Source organism: Canis lupus, chromosome 36 (genome assembly GCF_048164855.1).
Source record: "Canis lupus baileyi chromosome 36, mCanLup2.hap1, whole genome shotgun sequence".
Lineage (NCBI taxonomy): Eukaryota > Metazoa > Chordata > Mammalia > Carnivora > Canidae > Canis > Canis lupus.
Genome location: NC_132873.1, coordinates 18,063,979 through 18,089,174, shown reverse-complemented (window position 1 = coordinate 18,089,174; position 25,196 = coordinate 18,063,979). Strand labels below are relative to the sequence as shown.

The 25,196-nt window shown below is 40.0% G+C and overlaps 1 long non-coding RNA gene across 1 annotated transcript in view; it reads left to right on the top strand.

The window, feature by feature from the left end:
- The window catches only part of LOC140625299 (uncharacterized), a 77,562-nt gene extending 57,697 nt beyond the window's left edge, over positions 1 to 19,865 (top strand). The window contains exon 3 of the long non-coding RNA XR_012024656.1: positions 19,758 to 19,865. This is a non-coding gene — a long non-coding RNA (uncharacterized lncRNA). The remainder of the gene's footprint in view (positions 1 to 19,757) is intronic.
- The last annotated feature ends 5,331 nt before the right edge of the window (positions 19,866 to 25,196 follow it).

Below are 25,196 nucleotides of genomic sequence, written 5' to 3'. Positions count from 1 at the left end.
CCAATATCCATCACTAATTTTTCTTTCTGCACTTCCATCCCCCCACTCCATTTAGTCTCTGTGTAAGTCCTGCCAGACCTGTCTCCAAAATACTGTATATCGGTTCCTGAACTTGTCTTCACGTTGGAAGCACCTGGAGAGCATCAAAACCTGACACCTGTGTCCTACCTGCAGTGATTGTGATCTAATTGATCTGAGGTGTGGCCTGGGGTTGGCTAATCTAAATAATGATCCCTACCCCAGGTGATTATAATCCGAGGACAAATTGGGAGCCATTGCCATACATCTCAGAATAACATACCATATCTCCTCACTGCCACTGCTTGGATCGCAGTACCTCCAAACTACCCATTCCACCTTCACTCCTTTCCTCCATCATTCACTCTATACACAGTAGCTAGAGGGATCTTTTAAAATTGTAGCTCATATCAAGTCACCTCCCTGTTTAAGACACCCCAGTGGCTTTTCGTTGCAGTTGGGAGTAAAATTCAAATCGTTTACTGAGCCTTCAAAGTCCTATCTAATTTAGTTCTTTTATTTCCCTCTGACCACACCTCTTTCCACCCTCGTTCATTCATGCTGTGCTACAGCCACATCAGCCTTCTTTTGGGTTCTCTAACATGCCAAACTTATTCCCATATTCCCATATTGGAGCTTTTACATTCGTCATTCTTTCTGCCTTCAGCCTCTTCCAAATTTTTGCTTTGCTAGCTTTCTTGTCATTCACGTCCCAGCCTGAATGTCATTTCCTCAGAGACAACTTATTTAATAGTATTGTCCACTCCGACCATTCTTTTTCCTTCTCTATTTTCCTTAAAGAAACGAGGTAATATGTTTACTCTGTGTGTATATATCTGTGTGTCCCTGTACATGTTTTCCCTTCTGCTAGATCAGAAGCTTGATGAAAGCATAACCCTTGTTTCTTTTGTTCATTTCTGTATTGTCAGTTTTTAGAACAACTTTTGGACTACAGTGGTTACATTAAATATATACTGGCTGTCTGACTATGCAAATAACTGGATATATTTTCCAGACTATGAGGTGATTAGCAAAAGATGGCTTTGCCCAGGAGCTTGTATCATACCAGATCCGTGATTCTGACAATGGTGCTAGGACATGGTGCTTATGTTCACTAGTAAGATGGCAAGTTAAGACCTGGAACCCAAATCTGGTTTCTATATTCTCTTTCCATTGACTTATTTTAGGAAATATCTTTAAGCCCTTTAGGTGCTTCATGTATGGAACTGGGTAGGAGACCTAGAGATAGAAAGCAATAGGATGTGTTAGGATGGTGTAGTTTACGCTAAGGTTAACAAACAACCAACATTCTCAGTAACTTAACACAACAAAAAGGTTTATTTCTAACTTATGCAAAGTCTGCTGTGGGTCTGGGCAACTCTCCAGAAAGCTGTCCTCCTTCATGTGATGCTTCAGCATTCCAGACTGCTTTGCTCTTGAGACAAGTCTATACCAACATGGTCACAAAGGAGAAAATAGACAATCATGAACAAAAGAACGAAAGAGCTGGTACATATTTGTTAGCTAAAACAAATCACATGATGGTCCCAGAGGAGAGGAAAACTATAAATCTTGGTGAGTAGCTGGAACAGGTCAAGGTAGGGCAAAGAAAAGAAACAATTAGGAAGCATTTTTTTTATTGCACAAGTGTGGTGAAGGGCTACGTTCTCTACTTCTGGTCAATATTAGGAATAGAATGGTAAAAACAGGTTTCTAAAACCAGATAAACAGAAACAGAAAGCGCCAATAGAAATCATTTGATTCCTACACTAGTTCTCACACTCTTGTAGTAAGAAGTATTAGGACATTAAGATCTTAAATGCTCTGTCCTAAGGAGAGCTAGTAAGTCAGTCTTTGTGATTAGAAGGTATTTTGCAGCCTCCTGGCTTAGAAATCCATTTTGTATCCACTGGTGCAGTATTATCGCACCAAGCCTTCCCCATAGGCCATATTGCATATAGCAAAAAAACCCAAAACAAAACAAAAAACCTCCCACAAAAAACAAACCAAATGGATTCTTGTCACACTTCTCAAAAAAGTCCCAGACCTTTTGTGGCCTCAAAATTGGATTATCACAATGTTTGCTATTAGAGCTCCCTTGATCTATTGGTTACTAATTCAAGGTGAGTCTCCTAATTGGTGTGCCATATAGAGGTTGTTATATCTGTGTTTGAAGATTGCCCCGAGTGCAATTCCACTCAATGACTTTGATCTTTCAACGCACTCAAGTAATTTTATAAGCTACTTTCTTCCTAGGGTTCTACTTAAATATTGAGATAAACAAAGGATATTTGGTGGCCAATACTAACCTGGAATCCTTAGGATGTACTTTAATACAAATAGATGACTTTGGAGTCATGATTTTCAAAAAGAAGTCTACTTTTTCTGACCTCTCTCATGGCTCATAACAAATTCCTCTGTTCTCTTAGGCTCATGTGATGACAATATCAGAAAATTTTCACTTGGAAACTTACTTTAAAGCTGTTTTAGGGATCCCTGGGTGGCGCAGCGGTTTAGCGCCTGCCTTTGGCCCAGGGCGCGATCCTGGAGACCCGGGATCGAATCCCACGTCGGGCTCCCGGTGCATGGAGCCTGCTTCTCCCTCTGCCTATGTCTCTGCCTCTCTCTCTCTGTGACTATCATAAATAAATAAAAATTTAAAAAAAAAGCTGTTTTAAAGGGGTGCCTGGGTGGCTCAGTTGGTTGAGTGTCTAACTCTTGATTTTGGCTCAGGTCTTGATCTCAGGGTCTTGGGATCAAGCCCCTCATCGGGCCCCCTGTCGGATTCTGCACTAGGCATGGAGCCTGCTTAAGATTCTCTCTCTTGCTCTCTAACTCAGACCCCACCACCACCACTTCTCTGTAAAAGAAAAAAAAGAAAAAAGATGCTATAAAGATTTAGACAAAAAAGGAAGAAAATGACAGTGATGATTTCCACTCTGTGGTAGTATTAACATTTGTGGTCACAGGAATGCCATTTAGTGAATTATTCAGCCATTCGCTCATGGCAGTCATGAGAAGGAGCAGTTTCCAGTGCTCCCAGGAACACTTTATCCCAGGAACATGTTCCTCATCCAGCAAGATGTGTTCCACTGAGTCACTCAATATTTGCATTATAACTACAAAAGGCTACATTGAGCTATGATATTTAGAATGCCCTGTTATACTTCAATATCTATGTCTCACAGATTCAGGAAACACTGCAGGATGCTTTTCTCTAGGCATATCCTAGAGATTTCCATATTTTTTATTGCAGTGAACTATGTCTCATTCATCCCAGTATCCCTTGTACCTAATGCATTGTTGTACATGTTTATGGAATGAATCTGTATTTTGAGGGTATAAAAATTTCTTGATATGCATAAGTATTTACTCTGGGAATATGAACAATATTACTATTGTCATGGGATCCTAGAGCAAGATGGCCTAAAGTTACTTTCCTGCTTTTTTTCTCAGTAGCTGCCTAAGTCTTAAGTGTATTTTTACCTACAATTGTTTGAGTGGACCTATAAATGCATTATAGGCATGCATTCCTATATTTCACGTTTAGCTTTTCTTTTCCAGGGATGAACTATATTTTCTCTATAGAAAAAATTCTCATATTAATGTTGTGTGGTGTCATACATACTAACCATAGGCACCTGGTACCTTTTTTCCTGCTAGATGGTAAGTTTTGAAATGTGTTAAAAGAGTAGACAGACTTATAAACATATTTATAAGAACAGCACAAATGTATACTTCCTAAAATCTATTTTAGGCATATATTGACATATGTATTTTTTACCTTCAGAAGATTATAAGGCTACTGGACAATATATATGTGTGTGTATTATAATGTTCAGTTAAAAAGAAAATCAGCAATGGGAAAATAAGGGGAGTTACAAAAAAAAAAAACAAAACAAAACAAAAAAAAAACAAAAAAGAAACTACATCAAAGAGGCCAGAGTGCAAAATTAGAAGTTACGAGGTCCTGCTTACTTGATCTAAGCATTCTAATAGTCACTCTATGAACCAGAACTCAATGTACCTACTCTTTGTAAGGTAAAGCTGGGTGCTGACATATATATGGCCCAACTCCTTCTGATACCGAAGCCTGAAAAAACTTGTCATGTAGATCCTCACTGAGAAGACACTTTGTAGCGTAGTTGGTAATACTTTCAACAACATCCTTCTAGAAAATACAATGGGTTTCACAGGACTGCTTCTGGTAATATCCCTCAGTATAGGGTGTGACATTTAAGTCAATGCAAAAGCAATTCTACAGAGGACCAATTTGATGAGGTCCAGGGACATAGCTCTCTGCTATCTAGCTTAATCTCAAGATAGATTTTTAGAGGGTCAGAGTTATGGGTGGACATCCATAAATTGTTTCTTTCAATTAAGCTTTGGGTAACTATTGGCTGACACTGAGTTCAGGATGACACTGCTATTGATAGAAGGAATGCCCTAGAAGCCATGGACTTCTAAGGTCTTAGAAAATGTCATAGAGACTAATCAGACTCAGAAATTCTAGGAAACTATAGCTGTTGGATGTCCTCCAGCATCAAGTAAAACCAATGACTCAAATATAGCTCTAATTTGTTTATATAAGAGAAAATTCAATATGGTTTCCACTGGAAAACTTTTAAACTTTTTTATTGTTTAGGGTCATGGTTAAGTCCTAAGTATATGCCCTGAAAATGTCTATTAATAAAAAAAATAAAGATCTGGAAAACAAAGACTTTTAAATAAATGATAACTTCTTATCAATTCTGATAAGAAAATGAATTAACTGAAAGATTAACTGAATTCAAAATCTGTAAACTCCTATAGAACCCTAAAGATTCATAAACAATTAATGTCATCTATGAAGTAGTGACCTAGAAGAAAGCTGTATTCTTTTTCAGTAAATGTGTAGCTTTAGAATATACTTCCAGGGGCATCTGGGTGGCTCAATGAGTTAAGCATCTGGCTCTTGATTTTGGTTCAGTACCATGATCCTGAGATCATGAGAGCCCCATATCGGTCTCTATGCTGAGCACAGGGTCTGCTTGAGATTCTCTCTTTCCCTCTCCATCTGTCCCTTCCCCTATTTGCGTTCTCTCTCTCTCTCTCTCTCAAGTGAATAAATAAAATCTTAAAAAAATATATACTTCCAGAGGGGTTTATATGTATAAATAATAGAAGACCCTTGAGCATGTACCGGTGGTATTCAGATGACCATATAAAGAATTTAGGAACTGCAGCCTTTCTAGTTGTGTAAGTGGTTGACTAGAAAAGCACAAAGAGCAGACGGATAGAGCCCATGATAACGGGGAGAACGCCTTGCTGAATCTACACAAAGCTCTTCCTAAGTATTTAGGGTTTAAAAAATCTGTCAGATGGCACCACAGCAGGCTAATGTGGTGGTATGTTCTGGAGACATTAATTTGTTTTTTTTCCCCCTGCTAAATAGTGGGAAAAAGTGAATTTTAGTAATTAATAGGCACTTACCCTTCTTTCGTCATATTGTCAGCTTCGGTTGGTTTCTGTCTTGCCATTAACATGTCTAATGCATATGTCAAGTGGAAGCCTGACATGCTAGTGGCAAACAGAATATTATGTGAAGGCGGCAATGTGTTAAAACAATTGAGCGAACAAGCACTAAAGTTTGCTGCTCAGGCCATATGTTGCAGTGTTTAATTTCCCGTAGTGGAGAAACATGGTTGTCAGAGAAAAAGATGATGAATACATTTACTTTGGGCAACTTATTACAATGAAGAATGACTTTCCAGAGGAAGAGAACAGAAGAATTAGGCTTGTGTGGAGAGCATATGGGAGGCATTCAAACATAGGCAAGGATAGCAGGACTGTGTGCTTTCAAATGAAAGACATTTAATCAATGCATGTGGCTGGTGTTGACATATGGAAGTGAGAAATGGGTTTTGATTTGGAAGACAGGAAGAAGGTTAACGGTAGTACAGGTGGTTACAGGATGATTGATACTTTGAGTAACTAACAGAGAAAGAATATGTAACTCTTTCATTTGGGCAACAGACTCCAAAGAACAATGTAATTTAGAAAAATACAGAACATGAAATGATCCAGGGCAGGTCACCTGGCTATAAGAAGAGATGACAGAGAGAACAAGCTGATGATCAAATGGTAGTAAAAGGGATGCGCTGGGGAAGGAACAGCCAGCAGAGGCCAAGGTCTCTGATGGGGCAACTAAGAAATGGCTGAAGCTGAGGATGAATGTTGTCCAGACTGTGGGGAAATGACACGATGGCTGACAATCTTTGTAGGCTCAAGCTGGTGCAACTTTGATTTTGCTCCCCTACCGCTGACTTGGAGCATCAGAAATTAAAGTTGGAAAAAAAAAAGGTCATCTGCTCATATTAAAGTCTTGCTCCAGGGATGTGAAACACTTGCTAAATGTTGTTTGTATATTTTTTCCTGCAACAGGAATTTCTAGGTAGACCTGTATATTCACTTTGTTTCCTTTATTCAAAAAATCCATAGGAGAGAACTTTTAAATTACTTTTATCTGAGTGATATTTAATTTCATCTTTCCAGAGGCAAAAGGTTAGTTCATGAACTTGGTAAAGCAGCATATAATTTAGAATTTAAGTCCCAAGTTCTCCACTCATTTTTTTTTGTTACGTCATCAGGGAGATGAACTTGGAAAGATGATGTTTTGGGAGAAGTGATTTTTAATCATTATGATTACTAAAAAGAATACGTAATGACCAAATCCTACTCAAAATACGACGAATACCTGCACTCTAGAAATACTGTGTTTGCAAAGACAGTATATAAATCAGTACCTCGAAATGGTTCATTTAAAGTGTGATTAGAGTAATGGATTTAACAGTCAAAGGTAGCACATTGTTCTTTTCTAAGCTGAAAGCACTTGCTAGACACTTGAAATGTGGATCTAGCTGACAAAGTCTTTCTTTTCTTAAAAACTTATGCTTCTCATGGGTCAAGGAAATTAGAAGTCTCCTTTCAGATGTTTCAAGAATTAAACATGAAAATAAAAGCTGGACAAAAACACTGCTTTCACACGGGTCTCCAGGTAGTGTAGGGGTGTGTGTGAGGTGGACAGGAAGGGAAATGGGAAATGAAGAGGGAAGATGGGGATTTTGAAATGTTGGTATTTACCTATAAGTCAGAGTGGCCCAGCAGATTTTATATTTTGCCTGTTTATGCTCTTTAGTCCATCATTTTTCTGAAGATGAACCTTTAGCCAAGGAGGGCCTACAAGTTGCAGATGGTATTGATTGGATTCTGAGAGTCAGTCTAAATTGATCTAACATAAATTATCCTTGAAACCAAAGAGTAAGAATGAGTGATTAGGGAAGAGGCCAGAAATGAAGATAATTAAGTTTAACTACTAGTTCTCTTGCAGAGAAGTCCTTAGAATGGTGAATAAACTGCCTCAGTTTCTTCCATCAGAAAATGAGGACAACACTTCCCCTTCCCATCAAGTGCTGTGAGGCTCAATTACTGCCTGAAACCTACTTGGAAATCTTTACACAAAAGGTGCTATGGATGTGAGATGAAATGTTAGCATCCAGTATCACATAGGTCTCACTCGTCATTCCTTTTCAAGTGTCTACCACTTCTGCTTTCAACAAGTATGCCTTTTGCCCTGCCACCCTGAGTCTCTTGACTAATTCTCTAATGTCTAAAAATTGCACTTGCAGATAAGTGACAGTGGACATGGAGTCGCCCTTATACTCCTTAAAAATGATTTAAATCATATTTTTATCTGAACATATGCTGCACTCTCAGGAGTCTGATGAGTGGGACAGAAAGTAGCAAGCCAAAACAATAACCATTAAAGTCATCAGAACCTGCACGATTTATAATAGTCACTATGGGCTTCATAATTGACATGTGTGGGTCATTATTATTGTTAAAGGTGATGGACTCTATTCACATACAATGTGAGGAAGGAAGAACAAGAGCGTCGGTCCTTATAGGATCCAAGGTCAGTGGGCTAACCAGGGACTATGGTAGACTGGCACATCGCCAGAGGGGAAATGAATGACCAGTATGTCAGATCTGATTTTTTTTTTTTCCCAAGGAAAAATGGGAGCATGGACTTTTATGCAAGCCTCCAAATTTTAAATGTTGACAATTTTTTAAAAATGGTGTATTTATATCAAACAAAATATGTATACAGTGCACGTGTGACCTCTAGTTCCCTAGTTTGCTACTCTTGATTTGAAAAATGTTTCCTCTGCAAAAATGCGCTTTACAGAATTGCACGGGCTCTCTTACTTTCTAGAGCAAAAGATTTCTTTTTGATTGACTATAGCTGAAATTCCTATATGTGAAACTGCCCTAAGTCCAGTTCAAAGAAAATAATTCTTGGAGACCGACCCTGTGTCAAGCACTATCAAGCATACAGAGTGGGTGACACAGGCCCCATCCTCAAACTGCTCACAAAATAGGAGACAAGATCAGACAAGTTCATTAATGCCCTCAACATAAGGAGGAGTGGAACAAGTGCCAAACAGTGGCACAAACCAGGTGCCTCAAGGCTCCATGGGGGGAATGAGTACACATAGTGGGGGGCCCGGGGAAGAGAATTCAGGGAATGCCAGGCCTGAAATGAGCCATGAAGGTCGATGGTTTTGACAGATGATGATGCTGCAGGAGAGCATTTCTGGCAATGGCTTAAGTGAGGGCATGATGTGGGAGAGGCCAGGCACATTTAAGGAGGCATGAATAGCCAGGTTTGGCTGGAGCATAGGCATGAGGATTGGTGGGGACAAAGATTAAGCAAAGCAGTGGGTTCCATACTATGGAGAGCTGTGAATGCTCTGGGAGGGGTGGGGTGGTGGTGTATGCACCTAGAGTAGAGTAATGAGGGGCAAATGAAGGAGACTGTACTGGATAGACTGCAGTTTGTCAGTTTCTGCTTACCTGAGCGTGTCTACCTAAGGATACTGAAGACTTTGCATTCACCCGCATAACTGTAGTCAGGTCTTGAGCTAATATGTGCCTGGTGGTCTGTGGGTTAGGAGTCTATTCCTTCCAGCAAATGAAAGTTTACTTTTCTAAGTCTGCCATCCATGATGTCCTTTGGGTATCCATCACCTTCAAACATAGACTGGACTCGGGCCAAGAGATGACATTTTCTTCCATGTTCCTGATGTGTATTCAAGGTCTGGAATTTAGCCTTTCACCCTGATAAGCCTGCCTGGAGTTCTAACCAAACTTCCTTGATGCTTGCTGACTGTCTTTTTATGACAGAGTATGGGAAGAATGCATTGTTTTCTGTTTTAGTGACTACCTGGAAACCGTCTCTAATCTGTGTAGATTTACTCCTCACAAAGCAAGATGCTTCACCACCTCATGGGACTACCCAAGACTCAGAGATTCTCATCATTGTGACCTCTCCACTTTGATGGACATTTTTGATGTCTGGTTACTCTCAGTGGGGCCATATACCTTGCATTCACGTCTTACCCTTCTAACAGCTTTTAAAGTTTGGATTAGGGATGCCTGGGTGGCTCAGTGGTTAAACATCTGCCTTCGGCTCAAGGTGTGATCCTGGAGTCCTGGGATTGAGTCCCACATCAGGCTCCCTGCATGGAGCCTGCTTCTTCCTCTGCCTATGTCTTTGCCTCTCTATCTCTCTGTGTCTCTCATGAATAAATAAATACAATTTTTTTAAAAAAAAATAAAGTTTGAATTAATTTAAATAAAATCAAACTAAAAATACAATTTGTAGGGTTGGAGAATGGGGTATCTGGGTGACAGGCACTAGGGAGGGCACTTGATTGGATGAGCACTGGGTGTTATACTATATGTTGGCAAATTGAATTTAAATAAAATATTTTTAAAAATTCAATTTTTCAGTTGCTCCAGTCACATTTCAAGTTCTCAATATCCACAAGTGATTACTGTTTACCATACTGGATAGCGCAAACCAGAGAACTCTTCAATCATTTCTGAAAGTTCGATTAGACAGATTGGTTTGTTTCATGAACCAAATGGGCCCAGCCCTGAAATATGTTGACATGATTACAGAAGTATACACGTTCAGGAACAAACATGTACTGAGCTGAAAGAGCTCTAGCATCAGCTCTCATCTACCTGAAATGGGGTAACAAGGCTGAGGAATGCTACTCAAGGCACTAGTAGGAACACCAGGAACACATATCTGGCTTGAAAAATGAATCATAATGGAATGTAAACCGATAAAACTAAGAAGAAAAACAGAAAGGAAAAGAGTGTAGTGATACACTGTATAATTCTAGAGCACTAATAAAAAGGCAATAATATAAATCACAGGAAATTGTTACAACCCTGGATAAGCATAAGCAGGGGCCATATTTGGAACAGGGTTTCAAATTATATTGTATTATACACAATAAAAAATATCGTGGAATTCTACAAAGAGGTGCCATTGAGAGAAACCAAAATTGCCTCTAGCCTGTACACAACTTGTTTGCTCATAAAAATCAAGGATATTAAATTTTTGAACTCTGTACCAATAGAGATTTAATATGCTAAGTTAACATGATATCATAATAAAATGAAACTTGTTGACATGGATCCTAGAGTCCTTACATGCTGATTGGAGACCCCAGACTCCAAATGAAAGGGACCCTAGATTAGACTGTAGAGTCTGTGAAGCAAAGACCTAGTGGGTCCTATTCTCCATGCACCTTCAGGGTCTAGTAGAGAATCTGTCACACAGCAGATTGTAAATACATATTTGTTAAGTGGAAAAAGGAAAGAAGGGCAAATGAGTAGATAAAGACTGTGGGCACCCCATGCTAATCTGGAAGTCTCACCTTTATGCTAAGATAGAGACTTGCTAGCATTCTTAGAGTCAAATGGAAGACTCACTCTATTTTTTTTCTTTGACTTAAAAATTTCTTTCTTTTTCTTTTTCTTTTTCTTTTCTTTTTTTTTTTTTTTTTTTTTTTTTAAGAGACAGCATGAGCTGGGGAAGGGAGAGGCACAGAGAAGAGAGAATCCTAAGCAGGCTCCACGGCCAGTACAAGCTGGTTGTGGGGCTTGATCTCAGGACCCTGAGTCATGACCTGAGCTAAAACTAAGAGTTGTTGCTCAACTGAATGAGCCACCCAGGTGCCCCTGATTTAAAATTTTCTAATTTTAGAAAAGGTCATATATTGGAATGGTTCTAAAAATATGCTTAAAGATAAACAGAAGTCTTTCCACTCCTGTACCCCATGTTCCCAGGTCCAATGCCCACCTCTTACTAGTAATCACTATATTTAGCTTCTTGCCAATTTGTCCAGTTCTCCTATGTATAATAACAAATATAAATTCAAGTTATTTCTCCTTTTTAATATCAAATGCAGCTTATCTTTAAACACTTTTTTAAAAAGATTTTATTTATTTATTTTAGATAGAGAGTATGAATGGGGGAGGTGGAGGAAGAAGGACAAGCAGACTCCATGCTGAGAGAGCTGGAGCCGATGTATGGCTTGATCCCATGACCCTGAAATCATGACCTGAGCAGAAATTGAGAGTCCCATGCTCAACCAACTGAGCCACCCAGGCACCCCATGACATACTTTTTTACATTTTGCTTCTTTCATTCAATAAGGTCTCAAGAATCCATGCCATGTTATGTAGTCAGCTCACTCTTCTTTTTGTTGTTTCACTGTATTCTGTTGTATGAATGTGTCATGATTTATTTAATTGGCTTATGTAAACAGTTTACTGGATTTAACAATTTAGGTTATTTCAATTTTTTGCTCTTAAAAACAATACTGTGATAAATATCTTAAACAGATGTCCTTTCATTCATTTGCAAGTGCATTTGTAACATAAATTTCCAGAAATGAAAGTGCTGGGGCAAAAGATATATGCATTTGTAATTTTGATGGATTTTGCTAAATTGCTCTCCATATGGGGTTATGCTAACATATACTCCCACGAGCAACGTATGAGAGGGCCTGTTTCTTACAGCCTCACCAATTGAGTGTGTTACCAAACTTTTGGATTTTTGCCAACTCGATAAGAGAAAAATGGTATCTCAATGTAGTTCTAATTTGCATATCTTTTATTATGAGTGAAGTTCAACATATTTCCAAATGTTTTAGAGCCATTCATATTTCATCTTCTGTGAAAGAGGTTTATATCTTTTGCCCAGTTTTTCCATTCAGCTTGTTGGGCTTTTATTTCTCTATTTGTAAGAACTTTTTATCTATTGGGAAATTAATTCTTTGCAAATGTTTTTTTCCTAGTTTGTGGGGTTTTTGAGAATATTTTGACACTTCTGGGTGCGTGGATGGTGTGTGTGTGTGTGTACGTGTTTGTCGTGTAAAATCTTTTTATGTATTCAGATCTATCTTTATTTTCTTTTATAGCTCCTGGATATTGAATCAGTTAAAAAAATCTTTCCTTTGCAAAGATTAAAATCTTTCTAGTTTCTTTTAGTAATTTTATGGTTTTATTTCTAACATCTAAGTCTCTGATCCATTGCAATTTATCACTGCATAGAATGGGAGGTAAAGATCTATTTATTTTTTCCAGATGCCTACCCTTTCTGTCCCAACACCATTTATTAAATACTCCATCTTCTCCCCTAGTTTGAAATGCCATTTTTAACCTATACCAAATTCAGGAATGCTTGTTGTTGACTTGAATGGAGATTAAAAAACATCTTACTTGAACATCTTACTGGCCCACTGGTCATATCTGTTGGGTTGCCTTACTAGACAGAAAAAAACTTCTCCTGGGTTTCCTAGTCATGTCACAGATCCCCCGTAGACTCTCTTATGGCTTCAGGAGCAAATGGGCAAGAAAGGCAGAGTTTTGCTCTCTTGGTATATCAATCCTTAGGGTTTAAGTTCTCTATAGTCAGTGCTTCTGGGGTCCAGGTTATGGCAGGAGGTTAGGCTACTCCCTGGGAAAGAGATTACCAGGCAGGCATTCCAGATGAGTAAAAAGAGAAAGTTCTCATCAATGTGTAAGCTTTAAGAAAATAACTTCACTTGAGTTTTCATCTTTAGATGCTTAAGGAGCTGAAGTATATGCACTCCAAGGTCCCTTTAAGCACTGATATGCCGTGAATGGCAAGCAGGAGCAGTCTGATGAGAGCATCTCGGCTGCATGACAAGAGGGCTGGACTGTATGTATTCCACTCTGTCACTGGCTCCACCACATAAATCGTGCCCTCCAATGAGGTCAGTTCCAGGGCTCTGGATGTAAATCTGAGGCCGAGACTGACCACTTGTGAAATGGCTAGAGAACGGCAGCAGGGACATAGATTTATGATGTAGCAAGAGATTTGCAAGACTATGAGGGAATGAGAGAAGGCATGGATGCGTTTTCTCCTTGTAATTTCTAAGCTTGTAATAATCCATCTATCTGCAAACTTTTGAACCTGTCCTATTGCCCTCCTAGGGCTTATAGACTTTGACATTTTCAAATATAGGATGAGTTCTTCTAATGTGAAAGTAAAGACTTGCTTATTGCAAGGGCAAATTTTAAGATGACATGATCAAAGATGGTAGAAGGACCAAATGTTGGAAGTAGTTATTTACATCATCCTGGATAAAGAGCCCCATGGGTACCATATCAAAAGCTCTGTTTGTGACATTCAAAAAGCCCCAGCCAACTAGCAGCAGGAGGTATTGGATGGGCTGGCAAACATTCGAGTTCTTTTTTTCTGTAGATCCTGAAAGCATCACACATTTAAATCATAGATGCGAATAACATATCTAAAAATGACTGGAAGGCAAACATATTTGAGTTTAAACAACATGCATTAAAAATACGAATAAGCATCTTCCTGTATTAATCACATCAAAATGATTTTTTCTACAATATGCAGATGTCTCTCACTAAGCAAAGTAACACGTTTCTATTTCAAGGCTATTAAGAGTGGAGCAGCTGTACACTACCAGAGAATTTTTAGAAATCATAATGAAATTAAACAGCAGATAGAAAAGGAAATAAAGAAGATACCATCTTTAGAGCTATGCTTGGTTAACGGTATTATCATACTAAATATATATTTCAAGTACATGATACATTTCCATAGAGTGATGCTAGATCAGTATATTATAACTAATCGGAACAGTGCCTTGAGGTTTAAAAAAAATCCCATGTCAAGAGAACAGAATGTTTTTCTCTGAAGGATCAAGACAACCTTTTATTCATGTATTTTGTCTATTGAATGTATAAAGCTGTTTTGTAGGTAAAGTTGCAATTGATACTTAAGGGTGCATCATGAAGGTTCTAACAGTAGCACTGGTCAACAGCACTTAACTCTGCAAATTAAATATTTATTTCTTACACATTACTTCCAATAAGGAGGCTGGAATGTTCTTTGTTGTGAGAGAATCTTGATTATAGATGTGTCTAGTGTCTAGTCTTCCTTCTTTCTAGAGTAACTCACTAAATACTGAGTTCTGAAGCATTTACCCCGTTTTTTAGTTGTGCTTATTTTTCTCACCTCTGAGTGAACTCTTAGAAGAGTAAAAAAGTGCATATATGCTGACATATCATAAGATGACTGGAGGAAACTATCTCAAAAGATAAGTTTTTATAGAAGGAAAGTTCATTCCTTTTTAAATTTATTTATTCATGAGAGACCCAGAGAGAGGCAGAAACATAGGCAGAGGGAGAAACAGGCTGCTCACGGGGAGCCCCATGCAGGACTAGATCCCAGGACCCAGGGATCATTATGACCTGAATCAAAGGCAGGCACTCTGTCACTGAGCCACCCAGGTGCCCAGGAAAGTTCATGTTTTAAGTTAAAGACTATATAATTATGGTGAGAGTGAGTGCCAGCAAATCAAAATCAAAGCCCATCACCACACACACACACACTATATGGCTGAAATTATGGAATTAACAAAACTATGGATATGTAAATTACATAATTTTAATTTTTATGTCATTATATTTATACATATATCAGTTCCACAGTTTCAACAGGTTTAAAAATATTTTATTTATTTATTCATGAGAGAGAGAGAGGCAGAGGGAGAAGCAGGCTCCATGCAGGGAGCCCAACATGGGACTCGATGCCGGGTCTCCAGGATCAGGCCCTGGACTGAAGGTGGTGCTAAACTGCTGAGCCACCTGGGCTGCCCTCAACAGTTCTGAAATTAGATTTACATCAGGCATATAAAATCCAAATGATATAGCAACAAATGTTATCTTGCCTTCGGAAAGTGCTATTTTATGTGAAAAATAATTTCTTACTTATTATACACTAAGACCAGTATCTACAGCTCTAGAAAAGCAAGACGATAAGTTCAATATTCAGATATCATAGCTGGAATAAGAAAAAAAGCAAAAAATTAAAAAACTAAAAAGGCAAAAAATACAAATTAAACCAAATCAGTTTTAATGGTGGTTATAAGTTTACATGTTTTTGTTTGTATTTGAGAAATATTTTTAACTCTCATTCGTACTATGTGTGGCCATTTTTTTCTTACAAAGCATGACTCAAAACCTCTTTAAAGCCTTACAACATGTCATAAAATAATTGTTATTGTTGAGTTGCTTATGAAAGTTGAACTCTTATGGCAGGGGTTTTATCCTGGAAAGAGACTAGTCTTCAGTTTCATGTACCTGAACTGCATCTTAACATGAACTACCCAAATTATCACTCTTTTGATTTAACAACATATTTTGAATACTCACTAACAATAGCTCATTGGACTTGTACATACTCACTTTATATAAAGCAAAAATAAGGTACAAGTAATGGAATTGAGCGATAAATCCTATTGTTGGTGAGTTTCCTTGCTCTTGTAAAGTTTTGGGAAAGCCACCCCATACAGTAGACACCAACCAAAGAAGCCAGCCAACAAGCCTCTTCCTGTAGCAGGGGTAGAAGAGATCACCTCTATATTTTCAATGTCAGTTTTTTCCCCACTCCCAGATTATCCAAATTAAAAGCTAAATACATAACTAATATACCAGTAGACCACATTATTTTTATTTAGGAGGTATTGGTGTTGAGGACAGGCCCAATAGGAAATAACAACATGAAGCTGCTCCTTTAAACTGTGTTCTTCCAGGAAACCAAAATAAGATAATCCATTTCAGTGGATTCTAGACTTCCAAAGTATTCTAATTCCCCCAGACATCTCTTTTTTTTATTTAAATAAAAAGCTCAGGTTCTTGTCTTCTTTTCCTACCTGACTCCAGAAAACCTTCTAAAGGAACAAAACAGGAGAGGGCTCCAATTATCTCCAGCACTCTCAGGGAGTCTTTCTAAGGGCAAAATACAATTTGTTCTACAGCAAAGCACCTCCAACACATGGTCTGTAAGAGAACTTTGATCATGTGCCTTGGATTCTTTTTGCCTATCAGAAATATTCTCTCCTCCTTTTTTCCTGCAGAGTCAACACACAATATTAAACAGCCTGTCTGCAGTATCTAATTAACAAACTGACTGCAGAAGATCACTTACAACATAAAATATTAAATCATCCTAAAAACTAATATTCTCCACACCTCATAAATTAGAATAAGCAAGAGCTGAAATGAAATAAAACCCTGATGCATATCATTCTGGGCCTTTGCCCCCCAAAAGGGTCTACTCCTTGAAGCATTTAACCATTTCAAAGAAAAAAAATACACATCAGCACACACATACATGCACATCAAGCAATTTTAAAACGCTTTCTAACCCCCTGTCTATACTTCATCATTGCAACTCTAACTTAAGACCTCAGTCTGTACTCCTCTTGATCTTATGCTTCACAAATCATTTTAAGTTCAGATATGGAGTTCATCAGTTATGTGTCTTTTCATTATAATTGCAACGCGGTCTTGGAGCTCAGTTCTGTTCCCATTGGCTCAATGGTCATCATTTATCTGCTTTGTATATTTAGGGCATTATTTAACAGAAGCAGCAATCTGTTTGAAGAATGCAAGAGCTGTTTGATATTAACACAGAGAATGATTAATCAAAGAGCTCTAGGTCCTAAAGCATCAAGAGAGAGTTGAGGTCATTAGCAGGGCAAAACCAGGAAGCAAGCTTTGACTAAGAAGATGAGATGGGCCAATACTTTGAGGATTTAAAAAATAAATAAATACGAAGGTTATGGTCGTTTATTTCCAGAGCTTTCACTTTAAAGGAGTGCTGCATTAGGAGATCTGAAGAAATACTACATTATTTCTAATGCTAGAAATCATTTCCTTTACAGTAAAATATGAAACTATTTGCATCCAGGTAATAGCTAAACCCACCAGTGTCTCTAACAATTATTTCTTAATACTGGAATGTTTTGGTTATTTCATATTTTAAATGAGAAATATCAACAGATGTAGAACCAGGCACGGGATATGAGATAGAGCTGGACTAATTAAAACTGTTACCCTAGTGAGACTTCTCTGGCGCTCCAAGGTAAGGGCTCCTCTGCCAAAGAGACAGAGGTTTAATGTAATTAGCCAGACATCATTCCAAATTAGTTCAATTTTCTACATTGTTTTGGCAGTCATATCCACCAAGCATTTATGCCATGATCTATCAGGGAAAGTGGGACTGAACACCCCAAGAACAATAAGAAAAGCAATTACCATCTTAAATTTGGGTTTTTCCCAAAGAGCCTCCCAAGACAAAATGTATTAGTTTTCTACTGCTTCTGTGACAAATTACCACAAACTTAGTGGTTTAAAACAACAAGCAATTAGTATCTTACAGTTCCATAGATCAGAAGTCATACACAGATCTCCCCAGGCTAAGACCAAGATGTCATCACGGCATATCACTTTATGGGGGCTTTAGGAAGAGTCTAATTTCTTGCCTTTTCCAGCTTCTGGAGGCTGCCCTAATTCCTTGCCCTAATCCCCTTCTTCCATCTTCAAAGCCGGTGAGATCAGGCCAGCTCCTTCTCACAAGGCCGTGTCTCTGGTTATCACTTCCAGCTCCCTCTTAAATACCGGATACACTGCTGCACTCCAGTTCCGGTGGGTACCTGAAGGCAGAAAGCCAGCTTGTAGACTTCCTTGACATGTTGCTTTAAACTTGGATCCCAGGATCCGAGCTAGGAGCTTACAGAGAGAGGCTGCCCCAGGAGGTGGTGGTATAGAAGGGAAAGTCATGTGAAGGGGCAAGAAGAAAATGAGTCTTAGAAAAGGGAAAGGAGAAACAAGCCAGTAAAAGACACATGCGAAGATAGGCAAGAAAAATAAAGAGAAAACTAGGCAGTGGAAATTTAGGGCAGGTTGGGGTAGGAGCAAGCTTTTAAGGAACGTAGGCATAGGGCATGAAGTTAGAAGGACAGGTGGGATGATTGCATTATTTCGGGATAATTCAGGTATTTTGATAAGTGGGCACTTATTCACCAGGCCATGTGTCTATCTATCTAATCAAATCCAGCATCTACTTAATCTGAACCTTGCAGGATTTGTGTTTGTCTCTGAATGGTAATGCATCTAAAAGAAATTGAAACCTGACTCCTAAATGCTTTGAAAAAATATATTTCATTTTGAAAACTCTTCTTGAAAAAGTTGTAAAGGGGGAATTTTAGGATCTAACACACTGAAAGGATGTCTAAAGATCTTTTACTGTTTCTCTCCCCAAGCTCCACTTTGCCTCAATCTGTCTCTGTCTCCTAGTCCTCCTTGCCTTGCACCCAACTTTCAGCCCACTGACTCACTCTTTCCATTCTTCTCCCACTTTACAGATTTTTTTCCTTTCCCTCCTCCTCAGTTCAGCCAGGAGCCAGGCAGCAACATAGAGGATCCTCTCAGGAAGGGAGAGAAGGGAGCCTCTGAAACTTAAATTTTCATCGCCCCGGTTTTGCTTCTCATGCATCATCTCTTAATCCCAACAACAGGTTTGGGGGTAGGAATGATTATCATCATTCAATAGATGGGACAACTGAGCTTTAAACCAAGATCTGATTTCAACATCGATGTTCTAAAATACTGCACTATACTATATAACAACAGTTCTCAGGTTTTGCCATGAATTAAAAGTCACCTGGAAATATTTGCTAAATATGAGGATCCCAAGGCCCTACCCCAGAGACTCTAATGCAATTTTTTTGTGGTGGAGGTCAGGAATTTGCATGTTTAATAAGCACTCAGGTGTCATTCTTTGTTTGTTTGTTTGTTTAAGGTTTAATTTATTTATTTTAGAGATAGAGGGAGGCGGAAGGAGGAGCAGAGGGAGAGGGACAAGCAGACTCCATGCTGAGCCCCAGATCTGGATGTGGGGCTCGATCCTGTGACCCTGAGATCACAACCTGAGCTGAAATCAAGAATTGGATGCCCAACCAAGTCACCCAGGCACCCCTGCACACACTCAGCTGTCACTCTAATGCAGGCGAGACCCAGAACACACGTTGAAAGGCATTACTAATAACTCCTTCATTTGGAAGTGATATAAGGTTGAACATGTGCATACACATACATACACAGGTTTACATTTTTAAGATACAGCATGGGCTACTTCCCACAGACCATGGATTTTATGTGTTGGCTCTGTGCACAGTGCAGTAGTAAACATAATACTCTTGTTATTTAAAACCTTTCACAATATAAGAAAAGAATTTGGTCTCTTTGCTATGCTTCAGAAATAATACACAGACATACACCATGGTGTTACAGGTTTAGAAACCATTATGAAAAGTTTGTGGTCTCTGACAATGGTTTTAATTAGGAAGAGTACCTCTTGAGTGGAGATTTTGGGATAAAAAAAAAAAATGAAAGGAAGTTTAGCTAAATGACAACCTTTGGAGGTTAATAGCGCCAAAGAGTTTTGTTTCTAAGTTGATATTCATTTGTGGAAATTCTTTTTCCTTTGAAAGTGGTGTAGGGTCATCCTCCATCTGAGGAATAAGGCAGTGATTCAGGAGGTTCTGAGAAGTGGCCCTGAGTACCTGGGAACAGGAAGACTCACTCTGCAATGCTGGAGGTACACACTGCCTGAGTAATGAGGGTCCCTACAGGAAACTCTTCTCACTTCATATTTTTGTCTTCACTCAGCTTTTTGGGGGGCTTTGGGTGGGAAACCAACAGGGCTGCTCTTGGGGCCACCCTCTCTCACACCTGTGAGCAGTCCTGGTTGGGGTCTCAGGGCCTCTGTGGCTTCTCTCCAACCTTTACTTAATGACCCCCATCCCATCTCCTGCCCCAGAGGTGACAGTGGTGGAGTGTTATGTTTGGAGATTTTGATGCCAGACATAAGGGGTTGAATCCTGGCCCTGCCACTTATCACCTAGGGGAACTCTGGTAAGCTTCTGTTGCTCTTCTGTAAAACAGAAAGGATTGTTACTCAGGATTCCTGTGAAAACCTAAATATATGTAGAGTATCTAGCTGGATGTCCAAAATATAGCAAAGGGCTCCATTAATCTTAGTGATAATAAGGTCAATTTATAACTTAAACTAAAACGTAACCGTATGCCATTAAATTCCATAAGATGGGCACATGTGCAATTTTCACTCAACACGAACGTGAGGCACCCACCCTGGCCCCACAATGAGTTCATCAGACATGGCCCTGCCCTGGGGACCTTCCATTCTAAGGAGGAAAGTAGACATTGGTCAAGTACTGAGCATATTTTGGTAAGATAATATTCTTCCTAATTGATAAGCAAACAGAAGCTCAGAGAAGTTAGAGAACATGGTAAAAATTTAAGGGCTATATTCAGCACATCGAAAATTGGAACAAACTTCTGTTTTGTTCCAAAATCTGTATTCCATCCACCACCATGTGATTTCAGCAACAGAGGATTTATCTTCGGTTGATTTTTAACCACTTTCTCCACCACTATCAGAAGGCCTGATTGCATTCTTCATACTATGTGGTAAACATTTCCTAATTGACAGGAAGTTGGGATGATTAAGATTTTTTTAACGTTTGGGAAATTTAGAGGTGAGGATAAACTTTTAATTCATATGGGTTTTTTTTTTTCGTTTCTTTGTTCAAATCCAAAATAAATAAAAATCAGAAATAAAGGAAGACCAAAGGTCTTAAAACATGTATCAGGTAGTTTTATTTTTATTTTTTAAAGATTTTTTATATATTTATTCATGAGATACAGAGAGACAGAGAGGCAGAGACACAGGCAGAGGGAGAAGCAGGCTCCATGCGGGAGCCCGATGGGGTACTCGATCCTGGGTCTCCAGGATCAGGCCCAGGGCTGAAGGCAGCGCTAAACCACTGAGCCACCTGGGCTGCCTGGGTAGTTTTGGTTATACCTCAGAAAGCAATAAATAAAGAGCTATAAATAAAAGTACTCGATTCTACAAAACACTCATTTATTAGGAGGGCACCATATTATGCAAAAATACCCAAATGTCATACAACAGCACAGATGGACACAAGCTTGGATACATATCATAGCTCATGGCAAAGTTTGGTGGGGAAAAAACCCCATAACATCGCCCAACCAATGAAATAAAATTATTGTCTTATTTGATCTTCTTAACTTAAGCTTTATAGTTGTTTCTGTGAAGTGGGTAACTTTTGGGTGGTTAAACAAAATCAGAAGAGAAGCTGACTCAAATATCTACAACAAATGTATATGTACAATGAAACAAAAATAATTGAAAGATTTTTAAGTACTGGGCTCAACGTTCTTTAGCATCCAATTATTCTGAGGAAGTTGTGGTTCTCTCTGCTCCTGATCACCCTCTAGTGATAACAGAGACCACTAATTTAGGCAGTAAAAAGGAAGTGAGAGAAAAAAGTAGAAAGGAAGAGTAGAATCTAGAAGCAAGTAGACCACAAGGGTGAAGTTGAAAACCTTTCCATTCACACAATCTTCTAAAGTCCTTTCGATAAGTTTTGTTTTTCTGCTTTTAACTGCTGTCACTGCAACAATGAATTTAGCAAAGATGATTAGAATGTAATAGTCAAAGATTATTTTTAAAAATACTAATAATGAAAACAATGGCTCTTGTTGGGACAGCTGGTAAAGGTCAGCTTGACCCACTGGGAGACGCACTGGTTCTTTCAAGGCACCAAGACAGAGGTAATTAAATGTCCACCCAAAGGGTCCCTCAGAGCATCTCACAGTTTTGTGTGACAAAAACCACCTGATTAGTTAAAATAAATAAATTTAATTTTGTACAGAATTTTCTAGTTTGGCAACTGCTTGGCAGTGCCATATGAGCTACTGATTATTTTCCGAGAGGGAGCCCTCAAATGTCTTAAGTGTCCCCCGTGTCTATTGAGTAAGTCACAATCACAAGGGCACACTTTAACGATGCAGTTTATTCTGCATGAATCTTGTGTATTTTTGGTTTCAGCAGTTTTCCTTTCGGTAAAGAACTCTGATTTGACATCCAAATAGGCAATCATACATTTTAAATTTTATCTGAATTTCTTCTCATGTGGGATCATGATAGTCTTCATTGTGGATGGATTGCAGTCTTCCTCTGCTTTCATTTCCTTAGAGAAGCAGCTCTCAACCTGGGCCCATGGGGTTCCGTGAGCATCTACAATTGTGTGTGCACCTAGGGAGGGGTGTGTGTGTGTGTGTGTGTGTGTGTGTGTGTAGTAGAGCATTTTTCTGAGTAGAATGTCTACTAATTTCATCAGCCTCTTGAAGAGCTCTGGGAACAAAATAAGGTTCAGAAAGCCAGCTCCTAGGTCTCTAGTTCTCATCTGTTACTTAGAAGTCCACTCCGTGTCTTGATCCTTACCTGCTTGTCAGCATCTTTGGTTCTTAAAGATCAGCACAGGTCTTTTCTGAATTCCTGATCACCTCCACTCAGAAATACACACCTAAATTATATGCTGAAAGATCTGCAGAGACTTGCAAGCTGCAGTAAGCTACACCTTAAAACGCTCGAATCTTGGGTGTTTCCCCCTCATTTCTGATTGGCCGCCTATGCCTTGAACTTTTAAAAATCAGGCTGAGAGCTGCAAGGTTGCACATTCCTTGGTACCAACAAAACTCCTGTTGAAGTCAAATGCTTGCCGCGATGTGCATTTTTTATTTGGAGAGAATATGTAGGCAATGAGGTCCCTCTGTTTTTCCCTAAAGCCCCTAGGATCCTGGCCACTGCCTAGGATCACAGGCAAAGCCCCAATCCTCTCTCCTTCCCAGGGCTTGGAGGTGGGGCCAACGTCCCCCCCCCCCCCCCCCCGAGAATTTCCCTGCTCTTCCTCCAGATGTCAGTAGAGGCCCACACATCTTCCTCCCTCCCTGCCCCCTCCGAGTCCATTCATAAAGTGGTGGGTGATTTGTGACCTCCTCACTGTGATTGTAGAGGGGAACAGCCATCTTTGCTTGTCTCTATCCTAGATTTGTTTTTCTAATTTCTTTTTACTTGAAGGTTTACCAGCTGCTTTATTACCAGAGCGAGGCTTCCTTGCAGTCTCTTTTCTTTTTCCTCTCCCCCTCTGTTCCCCTCCTTTTTGTTCCTAGAGACAATCAGTGTCTCTGGTCCCAGCTGCCACTGCTGATTTTTCATTACAGTTTAATTTAAAACTGGGATTGGAATGGAAATGTCTTTTTGCCATTTGGGGTTTGCGAGGCCTGTGGTTTTATTGCCAAAGGCACAAATGTTAGTTACTACTGTTTTTCCAGAGTTTGCTGGGGAGGGTGAGGAGGGGTTGGAGGGTGGGAGGGAAGGAAAGACAGACAGACCCAGCAGAAGGAGGAGGGAAACCAGAGGGAAAATCCCTCCCAGCAGCAGCCTTAGTCTGTGTATGGTTTTGTTCGATGTTTTGAAGAAGAGGCGCTGGGTCAAGAGGAGGAGAAAATAGTGTCGCATTTCCCCAAATGAATGTTTAGATGGGTCAACTATCTTGTCCACCCTAAGCCCTAAAGGACCTTGAGAGAACAGACTCTTTCTATATTTACATACTTTCACCTCAGAGGAGACCTCAGGCGTTTTTCTCCAGGGGCTTCCGTTTTCCCTCCCTTTCTATATTCTTCAGCTCAGTCCTAGGGTTATTTCCCAGGGTCCCCCACTCCCTGTCCAGCTGCACAATGAATGTTCCCTATAACTTCTCAGAAGACTTTCGGTGACTTACTGTTTGGATCAAGATTAAAAAGCAAACCATCCTCTAAAACCGACGGCCCCTTTACCTATCTCTGTGTAAAATTACGAAGGAAGGACATCCCCATTTAGAAGTGATCTTGGAGGAGGAGGTGGAGACAAGCTGAAGACTTTGCACGCCTTCATGTAAATGTTGAGCCCCGGGAAGGAGTCGTTCCCCAGGTGTGGGGAATCTGCAGACTGTCTTATCTGTCATGCGAAAAACAATGACTGTCTCCCCTCCCAGCAAGAATCCCGCTCTTCCTGGATACACTGGTTTCGGATGTCAGACTGAACGCTCCATTATCTCTACAGATCACGCTGACTCCTCGCAAGGTGAGCATTTCCACTTCCCCTCCGGCTGGCCTCCGGCGGCTCTGGAACCGTGAACCTGTCTGGGGCAGACACATCCCCTGTCACACCGAGCAGCTCCTCGACTCCGGGGCCTCGTGGGGTGCGGCAGGCCTCGCCGCCTTGGTTTGTGTTCTCCTGATTCCCTGGTTAGTGGGACAGGTGGTGCAGCGGTTTGGTGCTGCCTGCAGCCTGGGGTGTGACCCTGGAGACCCGGGATCGAGTCCCACATCGGGCTCCCCGCATGGAGCCTGCTTCTCCCTCTCCCTCTGCCTCTCTGTGTGTGTCTATGAATAAATAAATAAAATCTTTAAAAAAAAAAAAAACAAAAGCATTTGTTTTTCACGGCCACACGTTTTAGCCGGGTTCCCTCTCTTCCCCCCCACTCTTCTGGTGGATTCTATTTCCACGTCAGGGGGAGGGAGGAGGGACGTGGCTGGGGAGCCCAGCAACCATTCCTCAGACAAATTTCCAAGACTGTTGTGGTCGTCTTTGCGATTCATGGGACATTCTAGCGGTTGGAATTTCCTCACAGAAGCCCTTCGACTAACAGAAGTGGAGACCTCATTTCTGCAGTTCAGAGCTCAGGACACACAAAAGGGGGAAGGAGGCAGCCTCCGTGGAAGCCATTCGAACTCCAGGAGCTGCCCCGCCTCCACTTCCACAACAACAAAAACAATAAGCACAACAACCAACCTCTTGGCCACCCTGTGCCTGGTGTGGTTGAGGCTAGACGTACTCCCAGTCACCACTGAGCAGGAAACCCCACGTCTCTGAACCGCCCCATGCGATACTAAAATATGTGCAGAGGAAATGCCTTCTCCAACCACTGAATGGAGTTTGAAACTTCAAGGAGCTGACTGACATTTGAGGAGAATAGTTATTTTTGCATACGTGGGAT